Source organism: Schistocerca nitens, chromosome 10, assembly GCF_023898315.1.
Source record: "Schistocerca nitens isolate TAMUIC-IGC-003100 chromosome 10, iqSchNite1.1, whole genome shotgun sequence".
Classification (NCBI taxonomy): Eukaryota; Metazoa; Arthropoda; class Insecta; order Orthoptera; family Acrididae; genus Schistocerca; species Schistocerca nitens.
Genome location: NC_064623.1, coordinates 74723673 through 74747519, shown reverse-complemented (window position 1 = coordinate 74747519; position 23847 = coordinate 74723673). Strand labels below are relative to the sequence as shown.

General features: G+C 40.5%; 1 protein-coding gene across 6 annotated transcripts in view; it reads right to left on the bottom strand.

The window, feature by feature from the left end:
- The window catches only part of LOC126210289 (speckle-type POZ protein-like), a 58271-nt gene extending 35270 nt beyond the window's left edge, over nt 1–23001 (bottom strand). For 5 of the 6 annotated variants that reach the window (XR_007540643.1, XR_007540642.1, XR_007540644.1 and 2 more), the window contains exon 1: nt 22656–22806. The gene's annotated coding sequence lies outside the window, so the exon portion shown is untranslated. Of the gene's footprint in view, nt 1–22655; nt 22807–22942 lie in introns of those variants that run through there. The other variant, XM_049939484.1, reaches the window with a different exon arrangement.
- Nucleotides 23002–23847: the final 846 nt, after the last annotated feature.

Genomic DNA, 23847 nt, shown 5'->3' with positions numbered 1-23847 from the left:
GAAGAACAGCTGACTGCAGACTATCCGACATGGTAAGGAATACAAAACTCAGACAAGAACTGGGACTTAAAGACACAACTGAACAGGTCAAGGAGCATGGAAATAAAGTGCTTGACGAATTAAGTGAAACAGCCAGATGGGAAGGAGGAAATGAAACTTCACAGGCTGAGACAGTACACGACGTTATTTCAGTGATTAGAAAACTGAGTCAACTTTACAAAGATCTTGACAGTATGAGCCCTCATATCAATATGACATTGGACCCCTCTGGCCTGAATGAAGGCATTCATATGTTTGGGAAGGGTGTCATAAAACCATTGTATTCTCTCCTGAGGAAATTCTGACCTACAACCTACAACTCTCGTGACTGGTTCTCGATATCCAGGGTACTGACACTAAGGTGGAGACAACATCCGAGCTGATACCACAGGCCAAGAGAGTCCCTCAACATCATGCAACCAGTTCATACAGACACACAATATGTGCAAACGAGAATTGTTCTGTTGAGAAATGGCACCACAATACCGTCCCGGGAGAGTTCACACATGAGGACATCGGGTGTCCGTGATGTATTGCTGACTCCAGGGCCGCTGAGAGCCAGGACTGGGCCGGGGGTGGGATGTGTCCATGTCCAAACATTGCAACCCAATTTTATTGTTATTTTAAAGACTGTTTAACACGATTTAAACATGAGGCATTTTGGGGAATATTGGAGAAATGCCAAAAATTCTCACTGCGCAATAGCGCACAGTACCATAATGTTAGTACCATAATGTTCCAAAAAAATGCATGCAAAAATGCAATCAGGTCATATCTCGGTTTCTGTTCACTGGAGAGATAAGAGGTCAACTGTTTTGGATAACTCTTGACCTACTGACCATTTGGATACCTAATGACAGGACAAGCAAACTGTAGCTATCCTCCAGTAAGGGGTTAAAACACAACACTACACACTTTCTCCAGCGCAGGCAGATTGAGCAAACGGGATGATTCTTTTGCATTAGGTATGGTCTAGGGTGGACCCTAGGTGGCTTATAAAAGCACAATTTGTTCATTGGCAATCTTGGGGTATGAAAAATATCAATTGTGGGGATGGAAATTCCATAATTTCTATTCATGGTGGAAAATTTTACTCTTTATTCTTAAGATGACATTCCTGTGGAACTTTGAAACTTTTTTCAATATCATTATCCATCACCAATAATCAGAGGTTCAAAGTTACCGAACGTACAAAGAAAATCTCAAAAAGTAGTTTATAACAATTTTTGCACTGTGTGTCAAAAGAAACTATGTAACTAACCGTAGCAAAAGGTCCAAATTTTTACTGTTCATTCTTTAGACCTTAATTTATAAATCCTATTTTTCTCATTTTTGAAAATCTGTATCCGTTATGAAGATACACCTGAATAACCATGATTTTTCTGGTAGCAAAGGTACCTATTGTGGGGAAGGTCACTTCTGTAATTTCTATTGATGGCAAATTGTCAAAAATTTTACCATATGTTCTTAAGATTATATTCTCAAAGGAATTTCAAAACATTTTTCAGTATCATTATCTGTAACCAAGATCCAGAGTTTCAAAGTTGTTGTACTGACACTGTAAACTACAGATGTAATATCGGCGTCACCAAACTATGCTTTTAGTCATCATTTTTTTGACTGAAAATTTTATGACACAGTATTTCTGTATAATGTACCTGATACTGTAGTAATGAAAAACAGTCTTAACTTGTCTGAAAAGACCTTAAATTAACTGCCAAAGACTGTAAAACTAGAAAGACTGGAAATTCAGTAAAACATCTCTAACAACATTTTTACTGTTTCACTAATACAACCATAAGATGGACGTTTTCGGTGAATTGAGGTCTTTGAGCAATGTATTGAGAAAGAGCATAAAGCAAATGATTTTGTATTAACTTTATATTATGGATAGTTATTTGTTGTTTATATGTGTCAAAGTTTACAAATTAACTTTCAAAACTTTACCGACCCATGGGATTAGTTTCGTGTAAGCTACTCTAGCAGGGAAAAGGGAACCAACAGAAAAATCCTCCTGTATGAGCACAACAAAACAGCGAATATGTACCTCTTTAAATGGATGAAATGTATGATGAGATAAAAGAAATTATTCAGGTAGTGAAGGGAGATGAAAATTTAATAGTCATGGGTGACTGGAATTCGACAGTACAAAAAGGAAGAGAAGGAAACGTGGTAGGTGAATATGGATTGGGGCTAAGAAATGAAAGAGGAAGCCACCTGGTAGAAGTTTGCACAGAGCATAACTTAATCATAGCTAACACTTGGTTCAAGAATCATGAAAGAAGGTTGTATACATGGAAGAACCCTGGAGATACTAGAAGGTTTCAGATAGATTATATAGCCTAATGATAAGATGGAGATTTAGGAACCAGATTTTAAATTGTAAGACATTTCCAGGAGCAGATGTGGACTCTGACCACAACCTATTGGTTATGAACTGTAGATTAAATCTGAAGAAACTGCAAAAAGGTGGGAATTTAAAGATATGGGACCTGGATAAACTGAAAGAACCAGAGGCTGTACAGAGTTTCAGGGAGAGCATAAGGGAACAATCGACAGGAATGGGGGAAAGAAATACAGTAGAAGAAGCATGGGTAGCTTTGAGGAGTGAAATAGTGAAGGCAGCAGAGGATCAAGTAGGTAAAAAGACAAGGGCTAGTAGAAATCCTTGGGCAACAGAAGAGATACTGAATTTAATTGATGAAAGGAGAAAATACAAAAATGCAGTACGTGAAGCAGGCCAAAATGAATACAAATGTCTCAAAAATGAGCTCAACAGGAAGTGCAAAATAGCTATGCTGGGATGGCTAGAGGACAAATGTAAGGATGTAGAGGCTTATCTCATGAGGGGTAAGATAGATACTGCATACAGGAAAATTAAAGAGACCTTTGGAGAAGAGAGAACCACTTGTATGAATATCAAGAGCTCAGATGGAAACCTAGTTCTAAGCAAAGAAGGGAAAGCAGAAAGGTGGAAGGAGTATATAGATGGTCAATACAAGGGTGATGTACTTGAGGGCAATGTTATAGAAATGGAAGAGGATGTAGATGAAGATGAAATGGGAGATATCATTGTGAAGAGTTTGATAGAGCACTGAAAGACCTAAGTCGAAACAAGGCCCCGGGAGTAGACAACATTCCATTAGAACTACTGGCAGCCTTGGGAGAACCAGTCCTGACAAAACTCTACCATCTGGTGAGCAAGATGGATGAGACAGGCGAAATTCCCTCAGACTTCAAGAATAATATAATAATTCCAATCCCAAAGAAAGCAGGTGTTGACAGACGTGAGAATTACCGAACTATCAGTTTAATAAGTCACAGCTGCAAAATACTAACGCGAATACTTTACAGACAAATGGAAAAAACGCAAGAAGCCGACCTTGGGGAAGATCAGTTCGGATTCCGTAGAAATGTTGGAACACGTGAGGCGATACTGACCCTATGACTTATCTTAGAAGAAAGATTAAGGAAAGGCAAACCTACGTTTCTAGCATCGGTAGACTTAGAAAAAGCTTTTGACAATGTTGAATGGAATACTCTCTTTCAAATTCTGAAGGTGGCAGCGGTAAAATACAGGGAGCGAAAGACTATTTATAATTTATACAGAAGCCAGATGGCAGTTATAAGAGTCGAGGGAAATGAAAGGGAAGCAGTGTTTGGGAAGGGAGTGAGACAGGGTTATAGCCTCTCCCCGATGCTATTCAATCTGTATATTGAGCAAGCAGTAAAGGAAACAAAAGAAAAGTTCAGAGTAGGTATTAAAATCCATGGAGAAGAAATAAAAACTTTGAGGTTCGCCGATGACATTGTAATTCTGTCAGAGACAGCAAAGGACTTGGAAGAGCAGTTGAACAGAATGGACAGTGTCTTGAAAGGAGGGAACATCAACAAATGCAAAACGAGGATAATGGAATGTAGTCAAATTAAGTCGGGTGATGCTGGGGGAATTAGATTAGGAAATGAGACACTTAAAGTAGAAAAGGAGTTTTGCTATTTGGGGAGCAAAATAACTGATGATGGTCAAAGTAGAGAGGATATAAAATGTAGACTGGCTATGACAAGGAAAGTGTTTCTGAAGAAGAGAAATTTGTTAACATCGAGTATTGTTGTAAGTGTCAGGAAGTCGTTTCTGACAGTATTTGTATGGAGTGTAGCCATGAATGGAAGTGAAACATGGACAATAAATAGTTTAGACAAGAAGAGAATAGAAGCTTTCAAAATGTGGTGCTACAGAAGAATGCTGAAGATTAGATGGGCAGATCACATAACTCGTGCGGAGGTATTGAATAGAATTGGGGAGAAGAGCAGTTTGTGGCACAACTTGACCAGAAGAATGGATCGGTTGGTAGGACATGTTGTGAGGCATCAAGAGATCACCAATTTAGTACTGGAGAGCAGCATGGAGGGTAAAAATCGTAGAGAGAGACCAAGAGATGAATACACTAAGCAGATTCAGAAGGATGTAGGCTGCAGTAGGTACTGGGAGATGAAGAAGCTTGCACAGGATAGAGTAGCATGGAGAGCTGCATCAAACCAGTCTCTGGACGGAAGACCACAACAACAACAACGACAACATGTAAATCTTGAAAAGATTTGAACAGAAAAGTGGGGAACCAGTTGCCCCAATCCTCATTCTGCCCCCCTTACAATTTTTTTTTGCATGGGAGCATATTCACACCTTTTGTGGCAGAGAGACAGTGGCAATGGAAGAGAGAGGAGACATTGATGGTGGGAGAAAGTGACAGTGAAAGAGAAAGAGAGCTGGATGAAGACAATAGCAGTGGGAGCCACAGATAAAGGAGATACTGATGGTGAGTGAGAGACAATGGCAGTAACAGAGGGAGGGGGGGGGAAAGGAAGGGAGGGGGGGAGGGAGGGAGAGGGAGAGGGAGAGGGAGAGGGAGAGGGGGAGGGAGGGAGGGAGAGGGAGAGGGAGAGGGAGAGGGAGAGAGAGAGAGAGAGATGAATGGAGATAGGGGCATTGGGAGGAAAAGAGACAGGAGACAGTGGAAATGAAAAAGAGAGACGAGTGGACAGCATTCACAGGCTTGGGTCTGGACCCTCCCAGATCAGCGAACATTAACACGTAAGTATTGGGGAGGGTGCATTTCCAACCAAAATTTTAAACGTTTGAGACTTGAGTACAGGGGAAAAATTAAGTTGGAACCCACCTCCCCCCCCCCCCCCCCCCCCAAATTTCCAAAATTCTGAGAAATAGTGGAGACAGCGGCAGTGGCAAAGAAACACAAAAGACGACAGTGTAAGTGAGCAGGGTCCCTCCATTTCATCAGAGAATGATAGAAATGCTTGAAATATTAAAAAGCAAAAAAGTTGGGACTTGGCTACTCCAACTATATAAGCAAGTCACAGAGTTTGAAAATGGTATGACACTAGTTGTAACATGATAGGTAAAAGAAAATAGAGATAACCCAGGCAGCATTTTGCACAAGGGGGTGTAAAGGCACAACTAAGTGAGAGGGGAAGAAAGTAACTCATGGTCACATGGTGGGTATCTACCACAAGAAAAGGCTCTCTCTCCTATAACCATCCCAACACAGAGAGCAGAGTTTAGTGTAAAATCCACTCTCTCTCTCTCTCTCTCTCTCTCAGGAAATGCAATACTTTTATAAGGGCTGTCTCATCATCCACAAGCATCTGCGGTGGTGAGGTAGGCATGCTGAGAGTGTGCTGCACATCAAACAGGGCACACTCAACAAGAACGTGCGCTATCATCAGTAAACTACCACAGCTGCAGTGAGGAGGATCCTCCTGAGACAGAAGGAACTCGTAGGTGAGTCTCGTGTGGCCGATGTGTAGTCAGCAGAACACAATGCCACCTTTCTGAGAGGCCTGCAAAGACGTATGCCACACCTTAGCGGACTCTTTAATGACTCTCAACTTGTTTTGGGTCACAGTAGCCTGCAATTCTAATTCCCAGAGACTCAAAATATTGTGTCGAAGTTGCAATCTTAAGTTGGAGCCTGGTACTCCAATGTCTCCTGTAGTTGTGTCTTTAGCAAGCACAGTCTGTAAGCTTATTTCCTGGAATGCTTATGTAGCTCGGTGTCAAAATGAAGATCACTGTCTTTCAAGAGCTGTAGAGATCTACCAATAGGCCCTGGATTGTTGGTGACCAAAAATTTTTTGGGATAGCACATAGATTTGCCTTTTAAGCAACTCATGGAATCACTAGAGGTCCAAAAACTTGTTGTGACCATGGATTTGATGTACTGCAAAGCCTGAGATATGGCAACCAACTCTGCAGTGTATACACTGCAGGCACTCAGCATAGAGCTTCTCGTTGTCCCCTTTGTGCAAATGCATAACCGACCCTGTTGTTGACTTTTGATCCACCCGTGTAGATGCATACTGAATTAGAATAATCGTGGAAGATCGAACAAAACAGGTGTCGGAGGACAGGATCGGCAACCTTCTTGGTACCACCTAAGAGGTCCATCTGTATCATAGTTCAGGGTACAGACCACTAGGGGTGTTGAGAGGGATCTCTGGGAGCACAGGCTAAAGGAGGCTGTCGGAGGTCCTTCAGTAGATTATCAAGTCAGATCCCAGCTGGTCTATTCAGTTTTAGGAAATGCGCAAACAGTCTGAATTGTTGGTTGTGGAAGACAGTTAAGTGACACAGCTGAGTAGGCATCTGACAGATTGTGACTGTGTATTTTACCAGATGCTGCTGTCATTTAATCTGCAGTGGTGGGACACTGGCTTCAGCCAGGAGGCTGTCAACAGGACTCTTACGGAAATCCCCTGTTGCCAGTCATACTCCAGTGTGGTGAACAGGGTCCAGCAAGTCAGTACAGATGGTGATGCCAACCTGTAGGCAACATATCCATAGCCCCAGTGGGATAAAAACCAGTGCTTTGTAAAATCTCAGAAGAACTATGCAGTCCAGACTTCGTGAGTAGTTACTAAGAAAATATACAGCATTTAACTTCTTCATGCAATCTGCCTTGAGATGGCAGACATGTGGCAGCCAAGTTAACTTGTCAAATAAAATGCCTAAGAATTGAAAAGTTTAAACGATGTCAAGTAACTGCTCACCAAGATAAATTTATGGGTGCAGGTGCACAGTCTGGAGTTGGAAAAAATGCACAACTCATGATTTTGCAGGAGAAGACTGATAGCCATCATTCACAGGCCAGTCATGTATTTTACAATCAGCCCCCAGAAGTTGGTCCTCAGTGGTGCGCAGTAGTGCAGAGGCATAGTAAAGCCAAAGATCATCCACATACAGTGATGGACAGACTGTGAGACCACTGCATTTACGATGCCACTGATGGCAACAGCAAACAGCATTACGCTCAGAACCGATCCCTGAGAGACTCCAGTCTCCTCTACATATCGGTTGCTGAGAGTCAAACCTACCTGGACCCAAAAAAGTCAGAGAGGTAGGAAATTCTGGATAAAATAGGGTAAATTGCCTCGGAAATCCCACTAATGCAATGTAGACAGGACATGATGTCACCGGGTGGTATTGTATGGCCTTCTGTAGGTAAAAGAACACGGAAGCCAGATGTTGGAAATGGGCAAAAGCATTGCACACTGCAGATTCCAAATGAACCAGGTGATCTATGGTGGACCAAAAAGCCTGAAAAGCCACTTGGAATCTTGATATATGCCCTCCAGCTTCAACACACCAACAAAGATGGCAGTTGACCATTCATTCCAACAGCTTACAAAGCCCATTCATCAGAGAGATTGGCTGGTAGTTAGTTAAAATATGTGGCTCCTTTCCACGTCTCAGGATGGAAATAATTACATCTTCCCGCCATTCAGGGGGAAATTCTCCTTCCCACCAAATATAATTAAAAACCCCAAAGATATGTTTCATGCTGTCTGCACGAAGATGTTTGAGCATTTGGCTATGGATTTTGTCAGGTCCAGGTGCCATATCTTGATACGCTAGCAAAGTGTTGTGAAACTCTCATTCACTAAAAGGGACACTGTATGATAGAGAACTGTTTGCATGGAAGGATAGTAGGCTGCTCTCAATAAGGTGTTTCCAGGCCAGGAAATGAGGATGATAATTACTGCAAGTGGACCCTTCAGTGAAGTGTGCCGCAAAACATTCAGCAAGTACCACGGGATCAGTGCAGACGTTACCAATGACAAGAATGCACGGAATCACCATGGGTGGCAGATAGCTGCAAATGCGGCAGAGTTTAGTCTATACTTGGGACACTTGGGAAATGGGATTGCATAGGTGACACACTTTACTCCCTACACTCATGCTTCCTTTTCTTTATTAGAACCCACACTTTAGCCTGGAGTCTTTTGAATGCTATTAAATTATCCATAGAGGGATGGTGCTTATGCCATTGAATTGCCCTGCAGTACTCTCTCATAACTTGTGGCTACAGTTTCAGACCACCATCGCACCAGCGGTTGTCGGGATGAGCATAGGAGTAGGGTATTAGGGTATCATTGCTGGTGGAGCCTGAATAATAGTATCAATAGTATCCGTCACACACATGCCTGCAAAAGTGGCTGTAAAGCCAGTCAGCTTCCCAAAGCAACCAACACGGAGCATGTTCCAGATGTCTGTGAGTAGAGAGGGAGAGAATGATAGGAAAATGGTCACTGTCACAAAGATCACCATGGACACATCACTGAATTTAGGGTAAGACATTTGGGCTGCAAACTGTGAGATCAATAACTGAGTATGTTCCGTTGACTGCACTGAAATATGTTGCAGTTCCAATGTTGAGCTGCCAGACATCCAATTCTGAAAGATGTTCTAGAACTTGGTCTCTGTGAGACATAGTGTAGCAACCCAAAATGGGGACAAGAATTTAAAAAGCCAAAAAGGTGAGGGGAAAAAGTGTTAAAAAACGAAGAGAGAACGAAAACCTTCGGAAGTCCAAAGAATAGTCAAAATACCAACATAAAACTGCGACATAAAAAAAGGCACTTATTAGTCACCTCTTACGACAGGCAAGGAAGGGTGTGGGTCTATTCTAGCCCCTGACACCACAGTGGGTATTCACAACAAAGAGAGACTGGATAAAAGGATCTGTGTGTTAGAAGAGTGCAAATATGTTGGTATGACCGCATTTTTGGTGAGGAAGGCGGAATGAGGATTAAGGCAGCTGGTTATTCACTATCCTGTCACAGTCTTTTCAATAGGAACATATTCCCCTTCCTGTGCTCCAAGAGGAGATGGTAATATACGAGGGTTGGAACTTTAATAATGGCAATTATTTATTTACAGCTCGTAGAAAATAGATGTGTGTTTCAAAGTTTTACTGACCTTCAAAGTAGTCACCAGCATTGTGTATAACCCATTGCCAGTGATGTGGAAGTCGTAGGATACTCTTAGCAGTGCCAGTTGTGTTGACAGTTCGAGCGGCATGGTCTATTGCCCGACGAATTTGTAGCAGTTCTGAAGTGAATGCCACGAACTGTTTCCTTCAGTTTAGAAATCAAGTTGAACTCATGAGGGCTTAAATCAGGGAAGTGCAGTAGATGGTATAGCACTTAGCAGCCCCATCAATCAAACAAATCCATGATTTAAGCCCTCGTGAGTTCAACTCGATTTCTTAACTGAAGGAAACACTTCACAGCATTCGCTGAGGGGCAGAAGGCAGGTTGTAACAGAAGTGCCAGTACTATCGTTAGTCTAAAGTCATGTGGGTCGTGTTGAGAGTATAAATGAACAGGTGAATAATTAGTTTTAGTGTTATTTAGATAAACTGTTCTGAGTATATACAAATATAAGAGAACAGTACACTAGGTATATCCGACGGAGGTGGAGCATTTATTGTGTTTGCCTCAGATTCAGGAGGATGGAGGCTCATTCACTGTCCATCCATGATGATTAAAGTTTTCTTAAATGACTGCAGGCAAATGTCACAATGTTTTCTTCAACAAGGTAACAACTGACTACCTAGACTTTCTTCATTATACATGTGCATATACCGTATTTACTCGAATATAAGCCGCACTTTTTTTCCGGTTTTTGTAATCCAAAAAACCGCCTGCGGCTTAAAATCGAGTGCAAAGCAAGCGGGAGTTCTGAAAAATGTTGGTAGGTGCCGCCACAACGAACTTCTGCTGTCGAATATATGTAGCGCTACACAGGCATGGTTTGTAGGCACAAAGATAAATACTGGCGCCAAAACCTCTGCGTCAGTAAATAATTTTTTTTTTAAAAAAAAAAAGTGGAAGACGAGCTTTTTTTCTCCGCCCCGAGTTTTGACCGCTGCATTTTCATACATTATCCAACGAAGTAAATACAAACTCCGTATTGTTCATCTTCGGCAGAATTTCAATGTACTACGAAAATCCGACTGGCAAGACTGTTTGGGATGTTTGTCAATATGGCCAACTCTACGTTCTGAAATTTTTCCTATCTGTGACAAGAGATGGCTGCTAATAGGAACTTTTATGAATTGTGAATCACATGCAGTATTCTCTTCACCATAAGAATAATACGAATATAAACATTTTGCCATGTTTTCTTTTGTGTTTGCTGCTATCTCATTTAAATCTTGCCTGCCTAATAAACTACGAAACTAGAGTGAGACAACAGCAAACGCGGAAGAATGTATGTATCGTGTCATGTTTATATTCGTATTAAGTGATAGTCAGAAATGAAGCACGGCAACTGACTAGATTTTCAAATCTAAGATGACTCTAATTTCTGTGCAGAATTTGATGTACTAAAGAAGCGGCCGCAAAAATTTTCAAACGGAGAAAAATTTTCGCTAAACTCTCGTTCAGAGTCTATTATTTGGTTCTTGTTAATCATTATCAAAGAAACAGCGGTGTAAGTAACAACAAATAGCAGTCTCTTGGCATTGTTTCGCTAATGAGACGATTCCTCTCTCTCTCTCTCTCTCTCTCTCTCTCTCTCTCTCTCTCTTTTTTATTGTTAGCGGCAGCAGCGCGTACAAAAGCAAGCCATGCCGCGAGCGGCGACAGTCCGTAAACACGCACTATCAGAATGCGACAAACAATGCATGACACAGTACAGTAATGTATTTTCAGCTTAGAGAGACATAAACACCTATAACAAAGAAAACGGCATTTATCAGATCGAAGCAAAATAAGCAATAGATTCAAACCAGACGAAGCACGTGAAAAAGGAAGAGTACCCGTATAAATACGGACGGAGCGCCTGACGCATAGCAATGGCTACTTGGTAAAGCTTACTGCTAAGCTTACGACTCGAACCAAACTACTGTAGCTGTATCGTCATTCATTCGACCTAAATTGTGTCTCATATTACAATGGACCAACTTTGTTTCGATTTGGAGGTGCGCCCTAAACCTCTTCTCTCCCCTTGAATTTCGAGTCTCAAATTTCAGGTGCGGCTTAGATTCGGGAAATTTTTTTTCCTTGATTTCGAGTCTCATTTTTCAGGTGCGGCTTAGATTCGAGTGCGGCTTATATTCGAGTAAATACGGTATTCACATGTCTGTACATGTCACTCAGATGCAGATAGATCCTTACAGTAAAATGATGCTTCATTGTTGAATATACTAGCACCACACCAGATAGTGCTGATCTGAAACTTCCTGGCAGATTAAAAATGTTTGCTGGGCGGGACTCAAACCTGGCATCTTTGCCTTTGGTGGCCAAGTACTCTATCGACCGATCTATCTGACCACTTATCGAACTGCCTTCACAGATCTTACGCGAATATATCTTCACAGAATTAAACTAATGTACACCATGAATTTTCAAAACCAAACTGCATTATAACATTTCGTGTGTTGAGATGGCTGCATGGGCATGTTCCAAAAAAAAGTTCACAGAAGTTTTTCTGCGTACCTTGCGAGACCAGCACTCCTGTAAGGAAGGCTGCTTTTCCCACAAGGTATGCACGAGAACTTCATCTTAGTATGGAGCCTAGGAGACGAGGTACAGGTGTCTGTAGGGCTGTGATGTCAATTCCTGAGTAGTACCTAGATAGCTCAGTCACTGTATTTTTGCATGTAGATTCTTTTTATTTCAGATAAATAGGGCAAGTGGTCTTGATCCCAGGTTTTCAAGCTGAGCTTTGGGCAACATCTGATTTTGTACTATGCATAGTTTGTACTTTGAATTCAAATGTTATGATATGGATCTTTCTTATGCATAATTTTTCTTGCTCTTCCATGATTCTTGGGGTGACCTGACAAGCCAAAAATGTACTTGTTGAATATTTGATATTCGGCTTTGAGACTATTTAATTTACTTGTGGTCAAGAGTCCACTGTAAACAATCATATTCCAACTCTCCTTGCGTTTTCCATGTGGCTTTAGATGAGGGCAGCACAGGCCACAACATAGTTTTGAACATTAAGGGACAAAGATTCTTAACAGGAGCACATTAAATGGCAGCCCAACTGCAAGCTGCATTTAAGGTACTCTTCAGAAGGTGGTGGTGGTGGTGGTGGTGGTGGTGGTGGTGGTGGTGGTGGTAGTAGTAGCAGCAGCGACAGCAGGCTTATTTATACATGGATCATGTTTATAAGGACATTGTACCTGTCGTGATATTGCAGTGTAAGAGCTAAAAACATAATTTGTACACACAGACATTAACATAGTTAATACGCATAGTTTGAAAACCATAGAGCAGGTAATCGGCCATGGCCTTATAGAATGAACCACTCCAGCAGTTACCTCAAGTAATTTAGAAAAAGCAAGGAGAACCTGAATCAGGATAGCCAGATGGAGACAAGGAACCATCATCCCAATGACATAGATAGTCTGTTTGAAAAAGTGTAACGAGGTATAGGTGTAATTTTGCATACTGAAAGTAAAGCCAAATATCACATTAATTCTTTAATGAGAAATCTAGACAAAAAATGGTATATAATGCCCATAGGTTACTAATAAGACAGCCTTAAAAGTTAATTTTGAGAATGTTTTGTTCTAAAGATACAGTAATGCACTAAACACTAACAGTACAATATAGTATCGTGTAGCATTGGAGAGCAATTCCACCTTATGCAAGACACCTTTTCGGATAAGTTTTCATCCAGGTACATTTCATCACTTTTTGTGTTATCTTCCAAAAATTTTCAAGCCTTTGCTAATGTGGAAATTGCGTCTTCAAAGGAATTATGTGCATCAGATGTAAAACAGTGTTTCATTTCTCTTGTGCAAATGTGAATTCGAAACGGAAGGTGGTGTTGTGCAGAAGCAAACAAAAAAATATTCGCACAATGGATACAGCAATGCCACAAGCAGCTCATCCTAACATGGGGCAAGAATAACAGTGTTTGCAGACAGCCGTGGACAGTCAACTGCAGTCAGCTTAATAAATCAAAGTCATAGTAATTACATAGTTGAAGGAAATGTTATAAAAGGTGCACCATTAACTACAGTACTATAATAGAAAGCTGCAACAACTTACAGAACCTCTCAATGAACAATACTACTGTCACCTAGGGTGGCACAATTAACATAGCCTAAAAAAAAGGCTGATAAGGCATTAAAAGCTATGATATCAACACTAGTGAGCCTTCAACACAAAGATGTAATAATAATAATAATAATAATAATAATAATAGTTGGAATATCACACAGAAACAATCCTCAGAACAGGTCTTATACGAATGGTGAAACAATACGAACAAATAAGAAAATAGCCAGATAGTGAAAGCTTTCCAAATAATCAGTTTGCAAGAGTTCCTGAGAACAGAGACTGGTATACTTCTTTTGTACTGAACCTAAATGCTACAGGAAAAGAAGAAATGGAAAGAACTCTACTTGTAAACAATCAACTAAAGCTTTCAATATCACTCAAACTGTAGGATCCAGATGAAACTGGCCAAATGGCACCACAGCTACAACCAAAACAGTACCTGTTATTAACTACAGTGATGTCAAGAGAGCATTAATGAGTAGGAAAATCAGTTTGCGCCAACAGTAGGTCTATGTACTCAGAAGGCCGGACACAAGCAGTGTCCCAAGAAGATAAGCAAGACCAATAAAACCCAGAGCTCAAGACAACAAATTTTTGTGGCAAAGTCAGTGTACAGCCTGCCAAGTCAATGGGTGGGAACAGCCAAGTCAGTGAGTGGGAACAACAGAAGTTGTGATATCAACAAGTTCAAACTTTTCAGCATCAATTATCCAGTCAAATGTTTTAGAACACACAGCTTCAGTGGCTGCAACAACAAGCACTTCTGCAGCTCATTGGACTGTTATGGAGAAGAGAGGCACCTCAGCACCTTCTATGACAACTAAATGGACAGATGCCAAGTTGGGTAGTAGCTTCAGAACTGCAACAGAAACAAATGCCTGGACTCAGCACTTAATTAAGTGAACCAACTCAGTACTTTATAAATGAAGATAATCAGTGTGATCAGTTAAAAATACCAATAAGGCTCATACTTCTACACTGATCAGCCACAATATTAGGACCACCACTCTACTATCGATATAAACCCATCTGGGCAGTAGCGGCATCACCTGTTGAGGAATGACAGCCAGCTGGAGACACACACACACACACACACACACACACACACACACACACACACACACACACACACACACGCGCGCGAGCGCGCGCGCGCGGCATGTGTAGTATCAGTGAGAGTGCTGTCCATGTGTAGAATGGGGAAGGTGCACAATCTATCTGAGTTTGACAGAGGGCAGATTGTGATGGTCCAGAGAGTCAGCACAAGCATTAAGGAAACTGGGTGACTTGTTTGGTGTTCAAGGAATTCTGTGGAGAGTGTCTTCAACACATAGCAAAACCAAAGTGAAACTCCATCCAGATGTCATCGGGTTGGATGGCCATCCCTCATTACAGATGTCAGACATAGTAGGTTGAGCAGACTGGTAAAACAGAACAGGCATCGAACTGTGGTAGAACTATCATCAGACTTTAATGCTGGGCATAGTACAAGTGTGTCCGAACGCACAGTGCACCAGACACTCCTAATGATGGGCAGCCACAGCTGACTTCCCATGCATGTGCCAATGTCAACACCACAACACTGGCAACTATGATTGAAATGGACATGTGACCATGGCATTGGATGCTGGTGCAGTGGCGGAATGCTGAGGGTCTGACGAATCCCGATACCTTCTTAACACCGACAGGAGGGTGCGAATCCATTGCCTTCCAGGGAATAGCTCCTTTACACCTGCACTGAAGGACAGAGACGAGCTGGCAGTGGCTCAATTATGCTCTGGGGCATCCACGGGTCCAGTGCAGCTCGTGCAAGGCAGCATCATGGACAAGGAGTATTGTACACTGGTTGCTGATCATGTACACCCCTTCACGATGATCATGTTCCCCGACAGCAGTGGCATTTTTTGAGAAGATAATGCATCATGTCACAAGGCCAGGAATGTGATGGTGTGGTTTGAGGAACACATTTGTGAGTTCCAGTTGCTATGGTAGCTCCCCAACTCATCAGATCTGAACCTGATCAAACACATCTGGGATGTGATTGAATATGGCGTCAGAGCTCATTGTGCCCCTCCCCGGAATTCGTGGGAATTACGTGTGTGTGTGTGTGTGTGTGGCACTAACTCCATCCAGCAACCTACCAAGGGCTCACTGCTTCCATGCACAATGCGTAGCCACTGTTATCTGTGCCAAAAGTGGATTAGTGTTAACTGAGCAAGGATTAGAATGTGATGAAATTATTTACTGTGAACTAGAGGGATACTTCTTAGGAAAAATAAAGTGTAGACAGCAACAAAAGGTTGGTGGTGTCACAGTTTATGTTAGAGAGAATCTTGAGCCTAAGAAAATAAACTATTTAGATAAGTACATCACAGAAGAACTGATCAAAGTGACAAGCATTGAACTCCACATCAAAGGATGCAGAAAGATTATGAGAAGACACAGTTATAGGGATTTATCATCCACATAAGAACATTAAAAAAAAGAAGTACATGCAAATGGGATTTGACAAAACTTGAAAAATGAAAATACACTGAAGCACTATCAACTAGAAACAGACAAGAAAACAAATGCAGAGGACTGCAATGACATCCAAAGCAGCTGGGAAAAAATAAAAATTGGTATTTTAGAAGCAGCAGAAGAAGTAATAGTAGGAAAAGAAAGGACAGAGAAAAGGAAGGAATGGATCACTAATGACCAACTAAATATGATGGAAGAAGGAAGGAAATTAAAAAATTCTGTGAAGAGGGAAGATCAAGAGAAATACAAGAGTCTGAAAAACAGAATCAACAGAGAGGCAAAACAAGCAAGAGAAAAATACCTTGATGATCTCCGTATTTCAGTTGAGGACAACATGAGAAAGGGAAATATTGACAAGATCTATAAATGTGTGAGACATTTCTTTGGAGACAGAAGAAACAAGTGTAAGGCTGTGATGGATGAAAATGGCAATATGTTGGATGACGATGATGAAGTTGCAGAAGATGGAAACAATATATAGGAAAAGTGTACAGCGAATCAGAACTGTCTGAAAACATCATGGAAGAAGAAGTAATATTACCAGGGGTGGAAGGAGCAAGGCAGAAGTGAGAAGTAGAATTGCTCAAACAAAGGCTGCTTTTAACACGAAGAAAAACATCTTAAAATCTAAGAGCATCAGCCTTGAAATCAGGAAAAGATTTTTGAAATCATATGTGTGGAGTGTGTTATGCTATGGGTGTGAAACATGGACTCTCGGGACAGAGGAAGACCAGAAGCTAAATTCTTTTGAAATGTGGTGCTATAGACGCATGCTCAAAATAAAATGTATCGACAAGGTCACAAACGAAGTGGTTCTGGAAAGAGCAGGTGAGAAGAGAAGCTTCTGGAGTTTCATTGTTAAAAGAAGAGTGTAATTTACAGACCATCTATTAAGACATAAAGGACTCCTGAACACAATCATAGAGGGATATGTCGAGGGAAAAAGACCATGAGGAAGGCCACGGCTGAGGTACATGGATCAAATCATGAAAGATGTGGGATGTAACACCTATAAAGAAATGAAGAGAAAAGCTGAAAGACACACAGAATGGAGACAAGCTGCCATTGTAGCTGTTGCAAACCAATCCTTGGATTGACCACTACAGAAGAAGAAAGAAAGGTTAAGATAAGGAGATACATTTAGTAGGATACTGGGATGCATGGCAATCTGATTATTGAGGCAATATTTTGCAATATTAAATTAGGTACATAGGAATGGGATCTGCTTTACCATCCTAAGAGGTCAGAAAACAAATGTGCCAGATTCTATGTTATTATGCTAAGATATTTTATCTTTTGCTGTCCTGTTAAGGAAAGACAAGAGTATACTAACCCATAACCACAGTGCAAAAAACAGCAGACTGAGACTTCCAACAAATATGGTCAAACTCAGGTAAAATATCCAGGACCTGGATGTGCTACACAAGTCATCAGATTTTCAGGGATAAGTATAATGAATCAAAAAAATCTTTCAGAAACAGCTTTCAAGTCTAAGAAAACAGATGTACAGCAGCGAAATAGCTCAATCAGCCACTACAGCCAACACTTCAAGGATAATAGTGAATAAACTTAGCAGTCATTCCAAAGCCAGAAACTGAAATTGTAAATATCAGATATGAAGGACACATAACTAAAAATCCCAATGAAGTATAAAACATTTTAAATATATATTTTGTATCTGCAGATGTCAATCCATTTAATCCCAAAACTTAAGTGATAAGGTAAAGCTCATAAGAGCCACCTTTTGAATTCAAAGGAGTGGTTGAACAAGGCAGGATAACAAATAACCTAAAGAATAAGTACTCATCAGGCTGCGAAGGTTTGCATTGTGTTGTTATTTAAAAAATGTAATAAAGAATAAGTTAAAATACTTATGCGTCTGATTAACTGCAGTATCAGAGAACACACAAAATGTATTGAAATGGAGCACACTTAAACCAACACACAGAAAAGGATCCAAGGAGGAGGTTTAAAATTTCAGATTCATCAGCGACACCCATATTCAGTAAAGTACCTGAAACTGTATTGCTGGAACAGCTCAGTCATTATTTCTCCAAAAATAACTTGCTAACAGAGGTGCAGCATGGCTTCTGAAAGGATCACAGCAACTAGAGTTTCCTTGATCAAAGTATACAAAAAACATGCATATTTCTGGACCCCAGTAAAGTGTGACTCAGTGAACTATGAGTTACTCTTTAGTAAACTTGACGCCCAATCATGTGGGCCAGCCGCTGTGACTTAGCGGTTCTAGGCGCTTCAGTTCGGGACCGCGCTGCTTCTATGGTCGCAGGTTTGAATCCTGCCTCTGGCATGGATGTGTGTGATGTTCTTAGGTTAGTTAGGTTTAAGTAGTTCTAAGTCTAGGGGACTGATGACCTCAGGTGTTAAGTCCCATAGTGCTTAGGGCAATTTGAACCAATCGTGAGATGCATGACACGGGGTAAATCCTATTTTACAAGTTATTAGGGTTTCTTCCTTTTCCGTTCATGTATGGAGTGTGGGTAGAATGATTATTTGAATGCCTCTGTGTGTGTAGTAATTATTCTAATCTTATCCTAACAATCCCTATGTGAGTCATACTTAGGGGGTTGTAGTATATCCCTAGAGTAATCATTTAAAGCCAGTTCTTGAAACTTTGTTAAAAGACTTTCTTGGGCTAATTTATGTCTGTCTTGAAGAGTCCGCCATTTCAGTTCCTTCAGTATCCCTCTGATACTCTCCCATGGGTTAAACAAACCTTTGACATTTCATGCTGCCCTTTTCTGTATCTGTTCAATATCCCCCGTTAGTTCTTTCTTACGGAATGGACAGTGTCCTGAAAGGAGGATGTCAGATGAACATCAACAAAAGCAAAATGAGGACAATGGAATGTAGTCGAATTAATTCAGGTGATGCTGAGGGAATTAGATTAGGAAATGAGACACTTAAAGTAGTAGATGAGTTTTGCTATTTGGGCAGCAAAATAACTGATGATCGTAGAAGTAGAGAGGACATAAAATGTAGACTGGCTATGCCAAGGAAAGCGTTTCTGAAGAAGAGAAATTTGTTAACATCAAATATAAATTTAAGTGTCAGGAAATCTTTCCTGAAAGCATTTGTATGGAGTGCGGCCATGAACAGAAGTGAAACATGGATGATGAATGGTTTAGGCAAGAAGAGAAAAAGAAGCTTTCGAAATGTGGTGCTACAGAAAAATGCTGAAGATTAAACGGGTAGATAACATACCTAATGGGTAGGTACTGAATAGAATTGGGGAGAAGAGGAATTTGTGGCACAACCTGACTTAAAGAAGGGATCGGTTGGTAGAACATGTCCAGGAGCATCAAGGGATAACCAATGTAGTATTGGAGGGAAGTGTGGAGGGTAAAAACCATAGAGGGAGACCAAGAGATGAATACAGTATGCAGATTCAAAAGGATGTGGGTTGCAGTAGTTACTTGGAGATGATGAAGCTTGCACGGGATAGAGTAACACGGAGAGCTGCATCAAACCAGTCTCTGGACTGAAGATCACCACAACAACAACAACCACCTTTTTTTGTACGGATCCTACACACTTGAGCAATATTCTAGGATGGGTCACACAAGTGATTTGTAAGCAATCTCTTCTGTAGACTGATTGCACTTTTCCAGTATTATACCAATATACCACCTGCTTATCCCTAAAAAGTGTTACACCTTGGTTCTGGTATGAGTTGGCTGATTCCTATAGTGATTCATTGATATTATAGGCACAGGATACTTTCTTCTTCTCTCTCTATCTCTTTTTTTTCCATGAAGTGCACAATCTTACATTTCTGAACATTTCGAGCAAGTTGACAATCTCCACACCATGTTGAAATATTTTCAAGATCAGACTGAATATTTATGCAGCTTCTCACAGATGGTACTTTACTTCAGATAACTGGATCATCTGCAAAAACCCTCATTTTACTATTAATATTGCCTGCAAGGCCATTAATATACAACATGAACAGCAAGGGTTCCAACACACTTTCCTGGGGACACACCTGTAGTTACTTCTACATCAAACAATGACTCTCCATCCAAGATAACAAGCTGTGTCGCCACCTTCCACAAAGTCCTCAATCCAGTCACAAATTTCACTCGATACCTTATATGATCGCACTTCTGACAATAAGTGTAGGTACGATACTGAGTCAAATGCTTTTTAGATAAAGAAACATTATATCTACCTGGTTGCTTTGATCCAAAGCTTTCAGTATGTCATGTGAGGAAAGTGCATTTCACGAATGATATTTTCGAAAACCATGCTGGTTGGCATTGAGGAGGTCATTCTGTTCAAGATACCTCATTATGTTTGTGTTCAGAATATGTTCTAAGTTTATACAACAAATCAATGTCAACGATATTGGATGGTACTTTTGTGGGTCACTTCTACTACGCATCTTGTAGACAAGTGTGACCTGTGCCATTTTCCGAGAACTGGGCACAGTTTTTTGTTTGAGGGATCTATGATAGATTATAGTGAGAAGAAGGGCTAACTCAACTGCAAATTCAGTATAGAATCTGACATATCATCGACGCTTGGAGCTTTGTTCAATTTTAACTATTTCAGCTGTTTCTCAACACCACTGGCGCTAATACTTATTTCATTCATCTTTTCAGTGGTACAACAAATAAATTGGGGCAATTCTCCTGGGTTTTCCTTTAAAAAGCCGAATTTGAAAATGGAGTTAAGCATTTCAGCTTTTGCTTTGTCATGTTCAGTTTGAGCTCCTGTCTCATTCACTAGGGACTGGACACTAACTTTGATGCCACAAACAGCCTTTCCATATGACCAGAATTTCTATGGATTTCTTGAAATGTCAGTTGACAATATTTTGCTAACAAAGTCATTGCAGGCATCATGCATTGCTATCTCTATTTATAGCCCTATGATTTATTTTACACCTATTATGCAGTAATCTCTGTTTTTTTAGAAGTTTATTTACTGTGACTGTATACCATGGGTTTCCCTCCCATTATGAACTGTTCTACTGGGTATGTGTCTATCCAGTGGTTGATCGACTATTCTTTTAAACTTGTGCCAGAGTAACTCTACATGCTGACCTGTGCTGAAAGTTTCAAGTGCTTCACTGAGATATGACATTGCTGACTTTTTATCTAGTTTACTGAACATATATATGTTTCTGGATGTTTTAGTTGGCCTTTGTACTTCCGTAATCATTGCTGCCACAACCATGTCATGGTCACTGATAGCAGTTTAGATGTGGGCATCTTCAAAGAGGTGAGATCTATTTGTTGCCATTAGATCCAATGTATTCCCATCATTGAATGATTAAAGTCCACTGATGATTACAGTATAATTGGAAAATGGACGTACAAGTCAAATGAGGTTTTCTCTAAAGTTTTCAGTTACATCAGGAGATGAGTCTCGTGGGCAATAGAAGGATCCAATTATCATTTTATGCTCACCCCTTATAGTGATAGCAATGCCGCATCCATGCAAATACTAACTACACATCTAGTTGAATGTAAGCAGTGTACAAAGCTGACTTACAATATCAATTCTCAAGTCTTAAGTTCCCAGTCCACATATGAAACAGCAAGGCTCAGTTTGGGTGCCTTACCCCTTCCTTGTGTACATAAATGATAGAGAGCTACCTCTCAATTCCCAGTTGGTAACCTGTGCAGATGATGCCTCACTGTTACTCGTTAGAAAACAAAATGGTGAGTAAACATTGGTTGCAGCTGAGGGACTACATCGAGTAACAAGTTATTTCCAGGACCAAGGTCTGAAGGTTAATGTCAACAACAAATCACGGTCACTGTCATTCAAACTTGCAAGGTATATACAAAATACTGTAAAATTCAAGGTATTTACCTAGATGAAAATCTACAATGGGTTAACCAAATCAGTTTTACATGTAACAATACCAGTAGTTCACTATATAGACAGCTATCAAAAGCAGTTTCTGAACAGACATTAAAAACAAATTATTATGGGGCCATTTTCACAAGTTAAACATGGACTAGAGATGTGAGGGTCTGATGCTACATCCAATGAACAGAATATTAACCTTGGGGAAAAAAAATAAAAAAATAGAGAGAGAGAGAGAGAGAGAGAGAGAGAGAGAGAGAGAGAGAGAGGGGGGGGGGGGGGGAGAGCAGTCAGAATTATCCATAGAAGAGGGTACACAGGCTCCTAGACGATCATCTTTGTACATCATAAATATCTCACTGTGTCTTTGCAAATTAATTACTTTTTTTATGACTGCTAAAAACAAATAAACCGGGTGCTCTGATATGCTGGTATGTAAAACAAGAAAGAAAGGTGCTATTACAGACAAAGAACTAAGCTAAACACAATAGACCATAGTGCATGCATTAATGTCCTGATGTGATATAATAAACAGCCGAGCTTTATAATGTGCCACAAAGGGAACTTATTCAAAGTGAAGCTGAATTCATTCTTGATTGGTAAGTGCTTAAGTGCTTATATTCTTTGAATGAGTACTCATGTTAAACTGAACTGAAATCTCTGCAGATTTTGTTATGTAAAGTCTGGACATTTGTAATAATTATGATGTAATATCTTATTTTATAGTCTTTTCTAAGTACACTGACATTGGTATCATGTACATGTTAGCAATTGTGCATATATAAAATGTATCTGCTCTCTGTTCAAACAAAAACTGTAAATTCTGTTGTCTTGCTAAGAAATAAGACACATACATCTAAGTAAGATATACGTACCATTTACGCTTATACGTAGTCACTTAGGCATATATAAAATGCATTTACTGTTTGTATGAAATTTGTAAAAAAATGTTACAACATTTGCAAAAATCTTCAACTGGTGACTCGCATGCAAAATACAATAAATAAATAAATAAAACGGGACAATATATAGTATCGCACTTTCAGGCACTGTAGCACAACAAACAGAGAAAAAGAAGGGCGTCTCTTGGATAGATCTTTCATGCTCTGTATCGCTCAAACTACATATTTGCAGAACAAGCAAGTAGAAATACACAACCCACCAAATGCGGCACAATAGCGTAGCAAACTGAAATCGAGATTGCGCTGTACGATGTGCTTTTGTCACACAACTTGTGCACAACACAAGCGATCTCTTCAGCCAATCAGAACACAGAATGAGAGGCCATTACACGTTTTGCGCGAACATACAAACGACGGAAAAATTTTACGAATGAAACACGAATAAAGTAGATATTCCACTGTGATGTACATAAGTTACAGTACCAAGCAAACCGATGTTGTAACACACCAGTAATTTTGAGGTAATTGCAGGCGCCAGTTTCCGACAAAAGGCACGGAACAGAAGTAGCTAGTCATTTTTGCAACATTTTTCGAAAGTATTATAATTTAGCAGGACGGGTAAAGTTTGCCTGCTTCAGCAAAAAGCTGATGTAATTATTTCTTTATGGCGATGTGCTCGACGGAACATATACTCAGCTAGGTAACCCGCCAAATGTTTGGTCTTTCTGCCATATGGTGGGATGGCACCTCTGAGGTTCCGCGACGTTCTGTCCATGTTCAGTGTGTGAACAGAACGATCTTCCGTATCTACGAAGTTCAGGTTATGGTTCACTTTAAGGTGCTGAAAACTTGAAAACCTGAACTTCGTAGATACGGAAGATCGTTCTGTTCACACACAGAACATGGACTGAACGTCGTGGGACCTCAGAGGTGCCATCCCACGATATTGCAGAAAGACCACATATTTTGTGTGAACTGAAGCAGTCACTAATGATCGTTGCCCCATGGAGGATCTTCTGTTTTATTATTCTGAACAACACATTGGGCTCAAGGTACCATTTCTCGACCCTCACTGAACTATACCAAACACCCAATTTCCTACCATTTCAAAGCCTTTGTTGTGCTGCCTTTTCCCAAATTTCGCTTCGCCAATCTACAAGCAAAC